Below are 19,109 nucleotides of genomic sequence, written 5' to 3'. Positions count from 1 at the left end.
AATACTGATGCACAGTCCTTGTCATAAATCTGCCCTGGGTTTATGTGTACTTAGGCATGCGTTGTGTGCTTGCACACGCATAAAGCTTGTTCTTTTGTTGTGTCACCTCCCCATGTTAAAATCTGGCTTCCAACACTACTCGTGACTTGGGGACTCCTGGTGGAGTCTGCGTCTGGGCAAGTACAAAGGGCAGAGCTTTCCAGTCGTTCAGTCCATCCTGTGCACAGGTGTGTGGGTGAGTCTAAGCAAGAGTGAGTGATCTAAGGTGGGTGAGGAGGAGGAGTTGAATGAGCCTGGTTTCTTAAGCAGGAAAAAGAATTCATTGCTATAGATTGAGGTGGCCAAACTATGACTGATTTCGCACTCACCCTTATGCCGCTCTCACGCTCGTCTTCTTAGCGCAGAGTCCTCCCGATTTCCCATTATTTGCATTGGGGCTGCAGCAAATATTGCGGTTTTCACACAGCAAACGGAAACCGCTAAAAAACAGTTAGGACTGTTAGGACATTATGTGGCTCTTGAAGCCCCCACTGCCCTGTTGACCGGCTTGGAGGTGTGAGCCCTGCGAGACCTAAATCAATTTCGCAGGGCTTGCAAAACCGTCCTCTTTCAACTTGCTTTTAAGATGGAACCCGGGAAATGACATCAAGCCATCCTATGCCTATATCGAACTGTAGCACTTTAATCTATAATTTATAATATTTTAATGTGTATTTAACTTAACTGATGAATGTAATGTAATTATATTTTAACTGCCTTTTATAGTAATGATTGTATTTTATTGTAATCATGGTATACCATGTTCTGTGAGCCGCCCTGAGCCTGCCTTGGCGGGGGAGGGCGGGATATAAGAATAAATTTATTATTATTATTATTATTTCTCTCTTTAAATTGCTTCTCCAAGCCAAGCCAAGCCAAGCCAGCAGCTTGGAGAATGCAGTTAAAGTTAGTTGCTTTCTTTCCCACCTCCCCTTCCTTCCTTCCTTCCTTCCTTCCTTCCTTCCTTCCTTCCTTCCTTCCTTCCTTCCTTCCTTCCTTCCTTCCTTCCTTCCTTCCTTCCTTCCTCCCTCCCTCCCTCCCTCCCTCCCTTCCTCCCTCCCTCAATCATCTGACATTCATGTTTTGCAGCTCTCAAACATCTGATGTTTATTCTATGTGGCTCTTACATTAAGTAAGTTGGGCCACCCCTGCTATAGATTCAGTCAGAGCACAGACTGGGGGTGGGGGGAATAGCTACTAGTGACTACTGGTTACAGATCTAATGGAAAGAACAGACACATAGGTCTAAGTTGAACTTAACAATGCAGAATTGTTCATTCTGACATCCCCTCTGGATATCCGTGGAACAGCTGCACTGCCAGACCGTTTTCTGCTCCACGCAAAGAGGGCTCCCACTGCCAGCATTTGTACAAAGTATTTGAATAAAGGCTAATGGCTGTTTCAACCCTTTAATCATTCCAGGTTTTAGTTGGCGAGAAGCCTCTCCCAATCCAGGCGACTAGCCCCATGCAGGAGGGAAAACCCAGTTTCCCTCCCATCTAACTAGCACACACAACTTGCCAAAGCATCTTCAACAACTAGGCACCCAATTCTAGGGGGGGAAAGGAAAGGTCCCCTATGCAAGCACCAGTCGTTTCCGACTCTGGGGTGACGTTGCTTTCACAATGTTTTCACGGCAGACTTTTTATGGGGTGGTTTTGCCATTGCCTTCCCCAGTCATCTACGCTTTCCCCCCAGCAAGCTGGGGACTCATTTGACCGACCTCGGAAGGATGGAAGGCTGAGTCAACCTCAAGCTGGCTACCTGAAAACCCAGCTTCCGCCGGGGATCAAACTCAGGTCGTGAGCAGAGCTTAGGACTACAGTACTGCAGCTTTAACACTCTGCACCACGGGGCTCTTACCCAATTCTAACTGTGCATTAATTATCTTGGGACATATATAAACAATTGCACCCCCTTTGTATCACAGAGGGACACATGTAAGCAAGAGTCCAGCAAAAAGGCTGCGGTCATTAACTCTCTCCTTTTGTTATTTTACTTTCCCATTACGTTTTAGATAAAGACTGAACTATGTTCCAGGCTAGCAAGCTACAGACTCCAGTGAAATATTGAACGCATAATAGGGGGAAGTGCACAGAATGAAAATGAGAAGATAAGGTGGCTACGCGGGGCCGTTGCAGAATACAGTCCATGACCAATGAGTTACCAGGGAGTGCTCGAGTATTTAGGTGGCAAAATTGCTAAGAAAGTCAAGGAGATACGGTGGGGAACTCTCCCTCTGTCGCTCACTCTCTCGCCTGTCAGGAACGCATTCTTTCTTAATATGACTTTGAAGCGCTGGAACAAACGCCAGCTGCCTCTCGGCTCGCAAAGTGCAGGGTGGGCCTTCTGAGCAGAACATTATAGCACAGAGAATAGGGGCAGAATGAGTTTTCTGTGATTCCATCCTGCCTTGCATTAATTCCGTTCTCCAGGTGGGGCGGGAAGGCATAGAGGGCAAGGGTAACTCAGAGGCTTCCTTCAGTTGTCATGGAGGTGGACTGTCTTAACAAACATTGCTGTTTCCATGAAAGAAATTTGCACACTGAAAATATAAATAGCTTATGCTATAGAGGGAACAGTATTGGTCAGGACTTTTTTGTAGCAGGAACTCTTTTGCATATTAGGCCACACCCCCTGATGTAGCCAATCCTCCAAGAGCTTAGAGGTCTCTTAGTACAGGGCCTACTGTAAGCTCCAGGAGGATTGGCTACATCAGGGGGTGTGGCCTAATATGCAAAGGAGTTTCTGCTACAAAAAAAGCTCTGGTATTGGCTGGGGCCAGTGTTCCCTCTAAGCTGAGTTAGTGTGAGCTAAAGGTAATGGTAGTCCCCTGTGCGAGCACCAGTCGTTTCCGACTCTGGGGTGACATCACATCACAATGTTTTCACGGCAGACTTTTTACGGGAGGTTTGCCATTGCCTTCCCCAGTCATCTACGCTTTCCCTCTAGCAAGCTGGGTACTCCTTTGACTGACCTCGGAAGGATGGAAGGCTGAGTCAACCTGGAGCTGGCTACATGAACCCAGCTTCCACCGGGATTGAACTCGGGTCGTGAGCAGAGAGTTCAGACCGCAGCACTGCAGCTTTACCACTCTGCGACACGGGCGGGGCTCGCCGTTTTTTAGCCTTTAGCTTGCACAGTTTTTGTCTTCGCTCAGGAAAAATGATTCCAGAGAAAACTAATTTATGCAAAAGCCCACAAGCTTTCATGCCAGGAGCTCGCAAAGTAGAATTTTTGCTCACAAGACTTAGAGAGAGTGTTATTGGTGGGGGGTATTTAGTTGCAGCCAGTTTCCTTTGAAGTTTTGACTATGTCCTGCTTGAATGTGGTGATTTTCTCACCTGGGGTTGGCCTGGAAAATCCCCAGTGTTGTTGTTGTTTTTCGGAAGAAGGACAATAAAAAGTAGCCAAAACAAATTTTAATGCTTGTACTTTGCGAACCTCAAACTGGTTCAGTGAAATAAGTTGTGGCTGCATGGTCTTCATACCCCCCCCCCCCAACACTATGTGTGCATTATGCAGCATTAAGGCACTTCCAACCTGTGGTGAACTTATGAATTATTGCCCTCCAAAATGTCTTTCATTAACAGACTTGCACAGCTCTTGGAAACTGAGGGCCATGTAGGGTTGCCAGGTCCAACTCAAGAAATATCTGGGGACTTTGGGGGTGGAGCCAGGAGACATTGGGGGTGGAGCCAGGAGCAAGGGTGTGGCATGGCCTCCAAAGGGAGTTCTAGCCATCACATTGAAAGGGACCGCACACCTTTTCAATGCCTTCCTTCCATTTGGAATAGTGGAGGCCAAGGGCACCTTCTTTTGGAGCTCATAGCATTGGATCTTTTGGTCCAGTCTTTTTGAAATTTGGGAGGTGTTTTGAGGAGAGGCACCAGATGCTATGTTGAGGGGGCTTTGCTCCCCCCTCACTTCCGGTTCCAGAAAGGACAGGGGGAAAGCCTCCTCCAGCGCGCTCTTAAAAAGAACGCTCAGATGCTGACCACCTCGAAGCCGGTAGAGCCGATCCTCGTCATGGTGCACTCCTCTGATTGATTGGGTGTGTGTGTGTGGGGGGGTTGCAATGGAGTGCAGCGCTGCAGAGGGAGGGCGGCAAGCGGGGGGGGGGGGAGCGACAGGAAGTGGAAGGCAAGGAGCCTGCCTGGAGCGCCATGCACCCTAGGACTGGCACTGACTGCTGATGTGACCTTGAGTCAGTCGCAAGTTCTTGCAGAGCTGTTCCTCTCAAGAGCCGTTTCTGTTAGAGCTCTCTCAGCCCCACGTACCTCACAGGGTGTCTGCTGTGGAGAGAAGGGAAAGGAGATTGTAAGCCACTCTGAGGCTCCTTTGGCTAGTGAAGAATGGGGTATAAACCCAACCTCCTCTTCTTGGAGAGCTCTCTCAGTCCCAGCTACCTGAATTCCAAACCTTTAATGGCATAACAATTGCAATCCCCACCTACCTCACAGGGTGTCTGATGTGGGGAGGGGAAGGGAAAGGAGATTGTAAGCCACTCTGAAATTGGTATAAATCCAATCTCTTCTCTTCTTTTCTTTGTCTTTGGCATTGGGTTGTAACTGGTTTTAATTCATTGGTTTTATGTACATTTTTGTTGAACATCGCCTGGAGTCCGGCATTTCCCAGGATGAGGCCATGCAATAATAATAATAATTCTCTTGCTATTATACCTCCCTAGCTCTCCCACACTGTAGGGAAATGGGCAGGCAGTTGGAACCAGGGGTTTTTTTTATAGCGGGAACTTCTTTGCATATTAGGCCTCCCCCCACCCCCCCACCCCGATGTAGCCCATCCTCCAGGAGCTTATAGTAGGCCCTGTACTAAGAGCCCTGTAAGCTCTTGTAGGATTGGCTGCCATCAGGGAGGTGTGGCATGATATGCAAAGCAGTTCCTGCTACAAGCAAAGCCCTGGTTGGAACAATTTGCATTAACTAGATGTTAACTGGGTTTCTTATTCCAACTACTCCTCTAAAATGCAGTATTTTTTACCTGATGCACTCTTGGCTCTAGACCAAGCCCTTGCCATTTTTTTGTTTCTGCGCCTTTATCTTGATCGGCTGCATCCAGTCCCAGGCGCTCACTTCAGAAACCCTGGATTTGGGCATGGCTACCCAGGGCCCCCGCTATAGATGCTCTATTATAGACTGTTTATAAGCAGGCATCAACGAGGGATAATTTTCTCTAGCTAAGTGGGGACTGTGAACTGCCTCTTTTGCCTGCTGAGACGTAATAACTGTGTTCTGAGTCAATTTAAACACAAGCAAAAAATAAGTCCCTTTTTAGATGGCGTTATTTGTCATCAGGTTGCACCGTCTGCAGTTTTTTATATCTTATTTTATTTTAAAATAAGCCGTTTCTAGAGACGCGGTGTTTCAGAGCAAGCTTTCTTATCGGCCTGCTTTGCAATTAATTTAATCTTGTTTCCGTTATTGCCCCAGTATTTTCTCCCCCATTCTACTGAACTTCATTACATTTGCAAGAACATTAACTTAGCGTTCTGGATAGAAGTAAGATGATTATCAGTTAATTTAATTATGTTTCTGCATTCGGTCATTTAACAATACTTCTGCCATTGTTGCGATATAACTCTCTTTCCTCACCAACCCCTGCCCACCCTAAGAACTACGCAGGAAACCATCTCCATTCCTGTGTAAAGTATCCTTTATCTGAGGAAAAGCTGACAATTGGTTGAGATTTAGCATTTTTTGTACATATCTAATCAAACTGCTATCGCCATCGTATCTCCGGCTCTTTGCAGACATAGTAGGGCTTTTTAAAAAGCTATCCACCGTTGATTTAATTAAGAAATGGAATGGCAGATTCTGATAGTTATGCAGATGACAGCTGCTTCTCGTGTTGGCACCGTCTTCTGCTTCTGTTTGGTTTGCAAACAGATGTTTTGCTTTGCATCTGGCGGGGGGGGGGAGGGGAAAGCCAACTTTTGACCAGTGTCTGGCTTGAGTTTGAGTTTTGTTAGAACATAGATAAAAAAGCACAAATCTATCAGAAACAGGAAAAAGCAAACTGCGCCAATCTATCAGAGGTCTACTACTAAAATACATGCCCAAATATAACACAGCAGCGTTAAAACATAGATAATTTGTTGGTACATAGCGGTAGTCATTTGTAATAGCTCCACAGTGTCTACACCAAAAGAAAGAGCTCCTATTATTTAAAACCATTTTTATGTTGAATCACTTGGGTGCAAAACCTAGCTGTCACTCTAGTGCAAGGTGGCCAAACTGTGGCTCAGGAGCCACAAGTGGCTCTTTTGCACACATTGTGTGGCTCTTTTTTTTTTCAGGTTAATAAATGGTTTAGAAAGCATTTGTCTCTTTAGATCACTTCTCCAAGCCAAGCCAGCCAGCAGCTTGGAGAATGCATTTAAAGTTAAAGTTGCTTTATTTCCCCCTCCCTCTCTCTATTTTCCTTCCTTCCTTCCTTCCTTCCTTCCTTCCTTCCTTCCTTCCTTCCTTCCTTCCTTCCTTCCTTCCTTCCTTCCTTCCCTCCTTCCCTCCTTCCCTCCTTCCCTCCTTCCTTCCCTCCCTCCTTCCTTCCTTCCTTCCTTCCTTCCTTCCTTCCTTCCTTCCTTCCTTCCTTCCTTCCTTCCTTCCTTCCTTCCTTCCTTCCTTCCTTCCTTCCTTCCTTCCTTCCTTCCTTCCTTCCTTCAAGTGCTATTATGCACCCAAGAATAACAAATGCATTTCTGGGTTTTACAAAAATGAAAGCTATTTGTCATTCTAGTTCCTTTTGGTTCTGCTCATAAATCTGTTTAGCAGGAGTGGAAGGAACACAGCGGTAAAGTTAACTTTGATGCACTCTGAGACCAAAATGACTTGATTAAAATGTGGGATTTTCTGGCAGAAGATGTAGTGATGGCCACGGGAACAGACACCTTTAAAAGGGGGATTAGATAGATGAATGGAGGAGATGTCTATCAGTGGCTGCCAGCCATGGGGACTAAAGGAATCCTCCACATTCAGAGGCAGTCATCCTCTGAATTCCAGAGCCAGAAGGCAACATATAGGAAGGACTTGGCCTCTCTGCCCTGTTGTTAGCCCTCCAAAGGAACTGGTTGGCCACTGTGTGAGACAGGATGCTGGACTAGATGGACTAGTGGTTTGATCCAGCGGGGCTCTTCTGATGTTCTTCTCAGCCTCCCTGCCCTGTTGTTGGCCCTCCAGAGGAACTGGTTGGCCACTGTGTGAGATAAGATGCTGGACTAGATGGACTAGTGGTTTGATCCAGCAGGGCTCTTCTGATGTTCTTCTCAGGGGAAGGCCTCGGCTTCTCTGCCCTGTTTTTGGCCCTCAAGAGGAATTGGCTGGCCACTGTGTGAGACAGGAGGCTGGACTAGATGGACCCTCACTGGTTTGATCCAGCAGGGCTCTTCTGAGGTTCTCCTCAGGGGAAGGCCTCAGCCTCTCTGCCCTGTTGTTGGCCTTCCAGAGGAACTGGCTGGCCACTGTGTGAGACAGGAGGCTGGACTAGATGGACCCTCCCTGGTCTAATCCAGCAGGGCTCTTCTGATGTTCTTCTCAGGGGAAGGCCTCGGCCTCTCTGCCCTGTTGTTGGCCCTCCAGAGGAACTGGTTGGCCACTGTGTGAGACAGGAGGCTGGACTAGATGCAGGCCCGGGGCCAGGGGTGCCTGCACCCCTAGATCAAACACCTGACCTCCTCCCCTCAGTGATACTTTTGTGTGCATGAAATATGCATGCCCCTGATGACATCATAATGACATCACTGCCACGGGCCCCCCGACTTTGGCGAGCTGAGCCGGCAGCGGGGGGGAGGAGGTGGCACAGCAGCAGGCGGGGAGGGGACGGCGGCGGGGGGGCAGGGAGGGAACTGTGGCAGTGGGGCGGCGGTGGGCAGGGGATGGCAGCAGTGGGCAGGGGACAGTGGTGGGCACAGGGGGCAGGAAGGGGACAGCATGGCAGCAGGCAGGGGATGGCGGCAGCCGCAGGGAGGGGACGGCAGCAGGCACGAGGAGGCAGACGGTGGGCAGGGCGGCCATGGGGAGGGGACGGCAGCCTTTTAGAAGGCATAGTTGCTACAGTCACCTGAGGGCTTTTCACCTTCAAGAGCGCCATTCATTGGTATTTTCCATACCTGAGGCCTTGTTTTCCCACGCAAGCACTTTCCTGTGGGGTAACTCAGGTGTGCAGGATAAAAATGGATTTGCCATAACCAACTCTTTGTTCGTAGACTCCATGGAAAGTATATCTGCATTTCCTCTACGCAATGAATGATGACGAAGGCAAGGGATACCTGGGATTATTGAGGCAGGCCCTACCCTAATTACCTAAATCGAAATTTGAAACTTGTTTAAAAGGGTGTCCACTCTGCATGGAAGGAAATTGAATGGGGATAATTTCCCACTAGATTTCCTAGAGCCCCTTGGAACCAGGTTCATGATTGACATTTCAGAAATTAAAAAGAAGCTTTGACCTTCAGACGCTTAATATCTCACCCCTTATCAATAATTGCTTTTTATACGCTTTCCATCATTGCCTTTCATCAGGTGGATTCATGAATTAAATTTATGATAAAGGGGAGAGGCTGCAAGGGTTAACTTCTCCATAAAAATGTTTGGGGAAACAAATCACCCTTCTTTGGAAAGTGCATTCGTAGCTCGACTTGGGGAAGGGGGATGCCTACATTGGGACAGTGCTTTTCCTTCTTCCCTTTAGCATAACAGATGTTTCTAAAAACTGGCAGTGGACTTCTGTGACTGACAGAAATTGTCTCTGCATCCAAGAAGTATTTATGAGGATAGGAATTAAATGGGACTCTTAAGCCATGATAATTCCTTTTAATTTGTTTGTTTGAGAACTATCTGTCAGCCTATTTCTGTCGTGTCTTTCAGTCTTCTTTCTGTAGTGATGCCTCAATTTAAACCCAAATGTATGCATCGGGTCACCATTTGCTGTGATGATGATAATAATTTTATTTATTTATTTCTGTAGATTTATAGGCCGTCCTTTCCTATAGTGGGCTCAGGGTGACTTCCAACATAATAAAACAATCGAACCAGTTTAAAACAATTAAAACAGTTTAAGCAGTTTAAAATTAAAACAATTAAGCCACAGCTCACATTAATTAAGGCAGCATGGATAGTGTGGACAGATCAATCAGTGACTCAGATCAATATTAATAATAATAATAATAATAAGAATGTAGATTTATACCCCTCCTGTCTCTCTGAACCAGAATCTCAGAGCAGCTCATAGTCTCCTTTATCTTCCTCCCCCACAACAGAGACCCTGTGAGGTGCATGGGGCTGAGAGTGCTCTCCAAGAAACTGCCCTTTCAAGGACAACTCCTGCGATAGCTATGGCTGACCCAAGGCCATTCCAGCAGCTGCAATTGGAGGAGTGGGGAATCGAACCCGGTTCTCCCAGATAAGAGTCTGCACACTTTTTTAAAAAAAAATTTAAAATTGAACTTTATTTAAACTCAGTTGATACAACACTTTGTCAAATAGTATAGATATTATCATACAGCCAACTTTACATTATGCATTAAATCCAATCACTAATCTTCAATAGATTACATTTACTACACCCAAAAAGTTTGCATATTCGCCATAAGGTGCCAAGCTTTCCAAAAAAGAAAAACAAATAGTTTCAAAACGAGAAGGTGGGTTGTCTGAATCTGAGTGAAGGTTTGAGTCAGATCGTTTGTCCGATACACAAAATTCCTGAAGTGTTAGGAGCCAATTTGCTATTGTTAGCGGTCTCTGTGTTTTCCAGGGTGAGGCTGTTTGTAGTCTGGCCGCAGCACAGATGTAATTCAAAAGAGGCGTGTTGTTGAGTTTAGATGGACAAAGAGACCATAAGTTTAACAAAAAGAATTCAGGGCGTAATGGGATATAAATATTCAGTACTTGTATTACAAATTGTTGTATTAAGGACCAAAATTTAAGGATCAGAGGGAAGGACTACCAACAGTTCACATTTAACCACTACACCAAACTGAGCCATGATTGAGAGCCAGTGTGGTGTAGTGATAAGAACATAAGAGAAGCCATGTTAGATCAGGCCAATGGCCCATCCAGTCCAACATTCTGTGTCACACAGTGGCAAATTTTTTTACACACACACACACACACACACACACACTGTGGCTAATAGCCACTGATGGACCTCTGCTCCATATTTTTATCTAACCCCCTCTTGAAGGTGGCCATGCTTGTGGCCGCCACCACCTCCTGTGGCAGTGAATTCCACATGTTAATCACCCTTTGGGTGAAGAAGTACTTCCTTTTATCCGTTTTAACCTGTCTGCTCAGCAATTTCATCGAATGCGCACGAGTTCTCATATTGTGAGAAAGGGAGAAAAGGACTTCTTTCTCTACTTTCTCCATCCCATGCATTATCTGTTGTAAACCTCTATCATGTCACCCCTCAGGTTACAGCAGACTGTAACCTGGAGAACTGGGTTTGAGTCTCCACTCCTTCGCATGCAACCTGCTGGGTGACCATGGGCCAGTCACCATTCTCTCTGAACCCTCTCAGCCCCACCTACCTCACAAGGTTGCCTATTGCGGGGAAGGAGGGGAAGGCAAATGGAAACCACTTTGAGGCTCCTTAAGGTAGAGAAAATCATGGCGTTTAAAAATATTCTACTTCTTCATAATGGGAAAAAAGAAATAACCTTTCAGGGCCTTTTTATAGCAAAGACGTCCGTTGCTCTGACCAATGGGGAAGGTCTGTGTACTTGTGTGTACAAGTGTGCTTCTCGCTTGCTTCGAAAGCCCTTTGTTGGGCTTGCTGTAAGTTTTGGAAGGAAGACCTCCAAGGGAAACTCTGCAGAGGAAGGCAATGGCCCACTACCTCCGTTTCTCCTTGCCTTGGAAGGTCCTTGTTGGGGTCGCCTTAAGTTACAAGCTAAGCAGGGTCAGTACTTGGAAGGGAGACCACCAAGGAAGGCTCTGCAGAGGAAGGCAATGGCCAGCCGCTTATGCTTCTCACTTGCCTTGAAAGCCCCTTGCTGGGGTAGCCATAAATCCGCTGCAACCTGTCGGCACTTTGCAAGCTCATATCTGTACGAGATTTTAAATCTGCTCCATGAGCTGAACTACACATATTTGATTTTAGGGTTTAAAGGCCAAGAGGAACGCACAAGTTTTTATGATTGTGCAGCTGTTGTGACATTTTGTTTGGAACTGTGCCCCCAATCTGTTATTATTAAAAGGGGGGGGGGAGTGAAAGCAATTCCCTGGCAAAGCAATTGAGTGTGGCAAAGCTCTTTTCTAATGCAAGTCATAAACCTGTTCAGGTACCCTGTTCCAGAGAATGCTTCAGTCTGGCATGAGCACAGCTCTCTTGCGCAAACCTCACTCTCTCCAAGGGGGCAACAAGAAACTAATTGGATAACTCGAACATGATCTCTCTGTGGAACAAATCTGGGTTACAACATTCGATTCTGAAATAAATAAGAAGTGGACTAGCTCCATTCATTAGTGATTTTCTCCTTTTGTGTGGGCAGGGGGCCACTGATACCAATGTGGCAAGTTCTCGAGCCTGAAAAAAAAGCCTTCAGTCTTTTTAGTGATTAGATTAACACAAGGCCAGTTTCCTTCAGAGGAGCCACGTGGTGCAGAGTGGTAAAGCTGCAGTACTGTAGGTCAAGCTCTCTGCTCATGGCCTGAGTTCAATCCTGGCGGAAGCTGGGTTCAACTCAAGGTTGACTCAGCCTTCCATCCTGGAGGTAGCCAACTCAAGGTTGACTCAGCCTTCCATCCTTCCAAGGTCAGTAAAATGAGTACCCAGCTGGCTAGGGGGAAAGTGTAGATGACTGAGGAAGGCAGTGGTAAACCACCCCGTTAAAAAGTCTGCCGTGAAAACGTTGTGATCGACGTCACCCCAGAGTCGAAAACGACTGGTGCTTGCACAGGGGGACTACCTTTGCCTTTTTAGTTTCCTTCAACCCGTTTTGAAAGTTTTGCATATGGAATTCAACACAAGTTGATTCTTCTTCCAGTAGAATAATAGATGGCATTCACATCCTGATCTGGATAGCCTAGGCAAGCCCGGTCTCAATGGATCTCAGAAGCTAAACAGGAATTGACTGTGGTTAGTACTTGGATGGGAGACTGTCCTTGGAATACCCAGTCGGAAGGCAGGGGCAGGCTCTATCCAGCCACCTCTCTGAATATCCTCCAGGCCCCCCCAGTTGGGGTCAGTCACCAGAGGTCAACATGACTTCCAGGTGTAGACACAGAAACATATAAAATATTTTTAAAAGTGTGTGAGAGAGATGGCATTCACTCACAGTGGGGGGCTTTTGAATGCATGTTTCTTGCCACTCACCTTTGAGGCAAGGTGAACAGATGTTTTCTTTTGCTCCTGTGTTGTGTATTGGTAAAGAGCCCCGTGGCACAGAGTGTTAAAGCTGACCCATTGACTCCTGATTGGCCCCCTCACAGAGTGTTAAAGCTGCAGTACTCCAGTCCTAAGCTCTGCTCACAACCTGCTCACAAACCCCAGCGGAAGCTGGATTTTCAGGTAGCCGGCTCGAGATTGACTCAGCCTTCCATCCTTCTGAGGTCGGTAAAATAATAATAATAATAATAATAGATTGGATTTATATCCCGGCCTCCACTCCAAAGAGTCTCAGAGCGGCTCACAATCTCCTTTACCTTCCTCCTCCACAACAGACACCCTGTGAGGTGGGTGGGGCTGGAGAGGGCTCTCAAAGCAGCTGCCCTTTCAAGGACAACCTCTGCCAGAGCTATGGCTGACCCAAGGCCATTCCAGCAGGTGCAAGTGGAGGAGTGGGGAATCAAACCCGGTTCTCCCAGATAAGAGTCCTCACACTTAACCACTACACCAGACTGGCTCTCCTTACTCAGCTTGCTGGGGGTAAAGTGTAGATGACTGGGGAAAGCAATGGCAAACCACCCCGTAAAAAGTCTGCTGTGAAAACGTTGTGAAAGCAGCGTCACTCCAGAGTCGGAAATGACTGGTGCTTGCACAGGGGACTACCATTACCTTTTGTGTATTGGTACTGGAATGTTCCTGGGTGTGCTACCAGAGACTTTGCTGAGGTGGAGGCTCCAAAACAAGAGCCACCTGGACTCTCTGGGAGGGAGCCAATCAGGAGTCAATGGGCCAGTACTTGTACCTATAGTTAAGAGTTGATGGGTTTAGGGTGGGGTCATTTGCATGTATACAAGCAGGGCCCTTGGCCCTGGGAGCGAGTCTTGTTGCTGTTTTCACCAAAAAAAGCAGAGCTGTTCCACTGCGATTCATCTCGAACCCAGTATTTAATATCCTGAAAAAAGAGAGAAACACTAACTCATCCTTCAATCGTCATCTTGTTTCATGCTTATTGTTTTCACATATTGCACAATAGGCCTTTGGAGACCTTGTGCTGAGGGAATATTTATTGTGACTCCAGTTCTGATGTGAGTAAAATACTTCCTTTGCTCCGTAGGATTACTCAGGGCTATCAGTTGATCCATGACCTATCATTAAAATATTGGGGGGGGGGGGGGGGCGGAAGCAATGAGATGTAACACAAATAATAATAAAAGATAAGCATTTAGAAGAAGATAATGATGATATTGGATTTATATCCCGGTGTCCACTCTGAAGAGTCTCCCGGCATCCACTCTGAAGAGTCTCAGAGCGACTCACAATCTCCTTTCCCTTCCTCCCCCACAACAGACACCCTGTGAGGTAGAAGAAGATATTGGATTTATATACCGCCCTCCACTCCGAAGAGTCTCAGGGCGGCTCACTATCTCCTTTCCCTTCCTCCCCCACAACAGACACCCTGTGAGGTAGATGAAGATACTGGATTTATATCCCACCCACCACTCCGAAGTGTCTCAGAGCGGCTCACAATTTCCTTTACTTTCCTCTCCCACAACAGACACCTTGTGAGGTAGATGAAGATATTGGATTTATATCCCGCCCTCCACTCCGAAGAGTCTCAGAGCGGCTCACAATCTCCTTTACCTTCCTCCCCCACAACAGACACCCTGTGAGGTGGGTGGGGCTGGAGAGGGCTCTCACAGCAGCTGCCCTTTCAAGGACAACCTCTGCCAGAGCTATGGCTGACCCAAGGCCATTCCAGCAGGTGCAAGTGGAGGAGTGGGGAATCAAACCCGGTTCTCCCAAATAAGAGTCTGCACACTTTACACCAAACTGGCTCTCCAGTTTTAAAATTGCATTGAGCAGAAAACTCTCAAAAGCACAGTGGTCAGTGGTAGACTAAAACAAACAGTGGAATAGGGCAGGGTTCCCCCCCCCCCCCCCCCCCGAAAAACAGGTTCTGAAAATCTCAAGAGGGAGATGAAGGAAAAACACATCGGATTCTATTAAACAATATTATTTCCATGCACTAAACGCTGACCTCTACTTTAAAACAGTTTCCAAACTTTAGACATGTCACCAACTTCTTCAATTCTTTTTTTGGATCTTGCTTTTTGATGCCTAACACAGAATGAGGACTTTGAAACAATCGTGTTTTGAAAGACTTTGTTGGATCAAAGACTTGGAACCCCCTTGAACTTTTAGACATTTTTTTTTTTTAAATGTTTCCACAAAGAAGTCCCAGAACTCTGTTCTGGTGCATTCCCCGCCCCCCTCCCCACACACGGAGGTGGGGAAGCCCTGGAATTAAGTATAACTTATAAAAACTTAAGGTAATGAAATGATTTAATCGTGATAATTTAATCTAGTAATCATTTGATCAATTAATCATGGCCATTTGACTGCAGTGTGGATCCTGTGAATTAGGCAGATCATGAGAAGGAGGGCAAAAGGGTTGCATCAGTACTTAGTTCTTGTGGCCCTTTCTTACACCACAAAGGGAAACGCTGGTCGCCACTTTGAGGTCAGGCAGCAAATTGTCTCCAGCCCACTTTGGCCAGGGATCCTGGAGGTTTTTGCCACCTTTGCGGCATGGAACAGGAGTCATTGGGTGTGTGTGTGTGTGGGGGGGGAGATATTTGTGAATTTCCTGCATTGTGCAGGGAGGCTGGACTAGATGACTCTGGAGGTCCTTTCCAACTCTATCATTCTATGATTCGCATTCCCCATATGTTGGATAATGCACTTCCAGTGTGCCTTAGCCATCCTTTGCAGCTGGATTTTTCTTTGCGAAACAGGAAAATCTCCCTGCAAACAACTGGCAAAGTGCACTGAAAGCACATTTATCCAATGTATGCGTGTGTGTGTGGGGGGGAAGCCAGTAAGAAAGGGACAGATGGAATTCCATGACTGTCTCTCACAAGTCCTTTTCAGCCTTACCTTGCTTTGAACAGTAAAGTTCCAGGCATTTCACTGGCTGACCTCGGGTCCCAGATGGATTTGGCTGAGCAGAGGCAGCTGAGGTAATTTTTCAGTAGAAGGGTAAAAAGATAATATGTTCAGTATCATATAGATTTAAGAGCCCCGTGGCGCAGAGTGGTAAAGCTGCAGTCCTGCAGTCTGAACTCTCTGCTCACGACCTGAGTTCAATCCCAGCGGAACCTGGTTTCAGGTAGCCAGCTCCAGGTTGATTCAGCCTTCCATCCTTCCGAAATCGGTAAAATGAGTCCCCAGCTTGCTGGGGGGAAAGTGTAGGTGACTGGGGAAGGCAATGGCAAACCACCCCGTAAAAAGTCTGCCGTGAAAACGTTGTGAAACCAACGTCACCCCCCAGAGTCAGAAACGACTGGTGCTTGCTAGGGGTCATTTTGTAGAAAAATAGGTGGTGGAGCTCATCCAGGGATTGTTATGCAGCTGCACCTACTATTCAATGGACATGGAGGTGGAACTCTCAGAAAGGTTCAGGAGCTGTGCTCCTGTGAGCTCCCACTGAATCTGAGGCCTGGTGCTTGCACAGGGGACTACCTTTACCTTTTTATCATGTAGATGGGTGGAGGTGATCAGTGGAAGGATTTAAAAACAGAACTCTACTTTTACCAATACTTAGAAAAATATAAATTAATGCGGCTGATTTCCAGCTGCTGCTGAGCAATATTCCCTCTAAGCTGAGTTAGTGTGAGCTAGCTCAGTTTTTTAGCCTCTAGCTCACACATTTTTGTCTTAGCTCAGGAAAAAAAAATGGCCCCAGAGCAAACTAACTTGCGTAGTAGCTCACAGGGCTCATTTTCTAGCAGGAACTCCTTTGCCTATTAGGCTGCACCCCCTGATGTAGCCAATCCTCCAAGAGCTTACAGCAGGACCTGTAAGAAGAGCCCTGTAAGCTCTTGGAAGATTGGCTGTATCAGGGAGATGTGGCCTAATACGCAAAGGAGCTCCTGCTAGAAAATTAGCCCCGGTAGCTCACAACTTTAATGCCAGTGGCTCACAAAGTAAGAGTTTTTGCTCACAAGACTTCTCAGCTTAGAAGAATCATTGCTGCTGAGTCTTTCCTCCCCTTCTTTCCCCTCCCACTAATTCCTCTGGTGGCTTTGACCTGTTGTATCTTGGTAAGTTCTCTGGCTCAGAGCTTGACAGGTGTCTGAGCATCCTTTAGCCGAGCGTGTTGCAGAAGTTCTCGAAGATAAGAAGCCACTCTGATAGCTTATTCCTGTGTGAGTCAATAAAGTTTGGATTTATTGCCCTCAAATGTGCTCTCTCCCTGTAGGGGTTATCTATCGTGCCACCCAGTTAATGCAAACTTTGGAAAGGTCAAAAAAGAAAAAAAAATCCAAACACACAGCATTTTCTTCCATGCAGCGATGTTGTTTGTTGTCATGACAGCATAAAAGCAAAAGGTGTTGTCAGATTTGAAATAAATTACTTTTCAATTTAAAAAAAAAATCTCACGCAAAATGTTATTGGATTTGTAATTAATCAATAATTGTTTTCCGTTTTGATACGAACACTTCTGCACACTCTTTAAAACACTGTTAAACTTTTTATAAAGTATACATAGCTTGCTTAAAAAATATATAATGTCTTGTCATAGCCAAGACAAAACACAGGATACCAAAACTGGAAAAGCCAACCTTTTTATTAATCCAATTGGATCCCAATTGACCTTTTCAGATCGTTGTGACCCCAACTCCACTAGGACTGCCAGTCTCCAGGTGGGGGCAGGGGATCCCCTCGTTTGGACGCCCTCCACCTGCCTCACGGTTATCATATCATGTCTGTTGGGCACTCCATTATACCCTGTGGAGACTGATTCCCCTAGGGTATAATGGAGAATCGATCAATGGGGGGGGGTTTGTGAAGTAAAGGCACCACATTTTCAGCATAGCATTCAGTGCCTCTCCTCAAAGCACTCCCCCGAGTTTCAGAAATATTGGACCAGGGGATCCAATTTTAAGAGCTGCAAAAGGTGTCCTTATCCTACACCAGTTTGGTGTAGTGGTTAAGTGTGCAAAGTCTTATCTGGGAGAACTGGGTTTGATTCCCCACTCCTCCACTTACACCTGCTGGAATGGCCTTGGATCAGCTATAGCTATAAGAGTTGTCCTTGAAAGAGCAGCTGCTGGGAGAGCTCTCTCAGCCCCACCTACCTCACAGGGTGTCTGTTGTGGAGGAGGAAGGTAAAGGAGATTGTGACCCACTCTGAGATTCAGAGTGAAGGGTGGGGTATAAATCCTTCTCCTTCTAATAGAGGGAAGGCATTTAAAAGGAGCACAGTCCCTTTCAATATGAGTGCCAGAACTCCCTTTGGAGTACAATCGTGCTTATCACACCCTTGCTCCTGGCTCCACCCCCAAAGTCCCCAGATATTTCTTGTCAGACCTGGCAACCCTAAACTCCACAAATGGGGTGGTGTTATGCCCACTTTGTATCATGGCCGAAAACAAGACAGGCATGAATGAGGAGGTGAGATAAAATGGGATGGAATCCTCTCAGATGAGAAAGCCCAGTTTTACTTTAACACCATTATGGTGGTGACAGAAAGTGCCTTCAAGTTGCAGTTGATTTATGTTGAACCCTTTCAAGGAAAGAGATGTTCATGGTTGGCCATCGCCTGGCCTCAGTGTGGTTTCCCTGAACTTCCTTGGTGGTCTCCCATCCAAATGTCAACCAGAGCTGAGCTTCTGAGATCAGGCTAGTCTGGGCCTTCAAAGTGCAAAAAGGGGGAAGTAGGCATATAAAACAGCTAAAGAAATCCAAAACAGATTTGCAATTAAATGAGGGAAGGAGTTGACAGAGTCTGTCTTCTCCTACCTGATAACACATGCACTAGTAGACCATCCAAGGTACAACGAATGAGCTACAGTGGAAATCAGACTCTCTGCCTCTTGGGTTGGTGATGAAATGTGGGATCCAGGAACTGTTCATTATCTCAGCTTTGGACTGGAGACCCCTTAACTCTACAAACTTAGCTGAATCTCTGGAAGAATTTTGGCTGTGGCATCGAAATAGTGCCAGTATCCCCAGCATGGTGTCTGTTGGTGCAACCGCACTCACCAACCCTTTTTCTGGTGCCCAACAAGTGTTTTTAGAAAGAAATGGGCTAGGTATGAAAAAATGGTCCAGGTATGGCTTTTGCCCAGCGAAGCTTCTAATTGGCTGTGTTGATTTTTAAAAATTATGCTTCGGCAGCAGCTGTTGCCACAACACAAGGATCACTACTGTGTGGCTGAAGGTAAGCTGTGGCAGCCATTTTGTGGCTGTCTCTTCCTCCTGAGGCAGCCATTTTGTAGCTGTGCTCCCCGTGCTGTGTCAAAGTTCCAAAGGTGTCTGTAGTCTCAAAAAAAATAAAAGGTTGGAGACCCTTTGCTGTAGAAGAAGAAGCTTTTTGAGGGCTAACTCCACAGGAGCGGCTTTGCTAGTCCGTTCCAGCAAAAATAAATGGTAGTCTTGCTGGGTCCCTTAAAGACGAACATGTTTTTATTGTAGTACCAGCTTTGATGGAATGAAGGTCCTTGAAAGTTCGTGCCCGAGTCTTCTTAGATTAGGATGCACTGCAAGGAAGCCTCAGTTTGCCCTCCTCTAAACGTATTTATTGCTCTCTCACCCCTTTAAAAAATGAATTTGCATGAAGAGCTTACAGAGGAAATATGCCTGTTTGTATAATTTAACATATAATATTCTTAACTCTCTGCAATGCCTGCTTTTGTTATTATCTTGACTATCAGACTTTCATC

The 19,109-nt window shown here is 46.3% G+C and overlaps 1 protein-coding gene across 2 annotated transcripts in view; it reads left to right on the top strand.

The window, feature by feature from the left end:
• The window catches only part of RBFOX1 (RNA binding fox-1 homolog 1), a 1,171,625-nt gene that overhangs the window by 87,946 nt on the left and 1,064,570 nt on the right, over window positions 1–19,109 (top strand). The gene's annotated exons all lie outside the window — the stretch shown is intronic.

Source organism: Heteronotia binoei, chromosome 20 (genome assembly GCF_032191835.1).
Source record: "Heteronotia binoei isolate CCM8104 ecotype False Entrance Well chromosome 20, APGP_CSIRO_Hbin_v1, whole genome shotgun sequence".
Taxonomy (NCBI): domain Eukaryota; kingdom Metazoa; phylum Chordata; class Lepidosauria; order Squamata; family Gekkonidae; genus Heteronotia; species Heteronotia binoei.
This window is presented reverse-complemented; position numbering and strand designations above follow the sequence as displayed.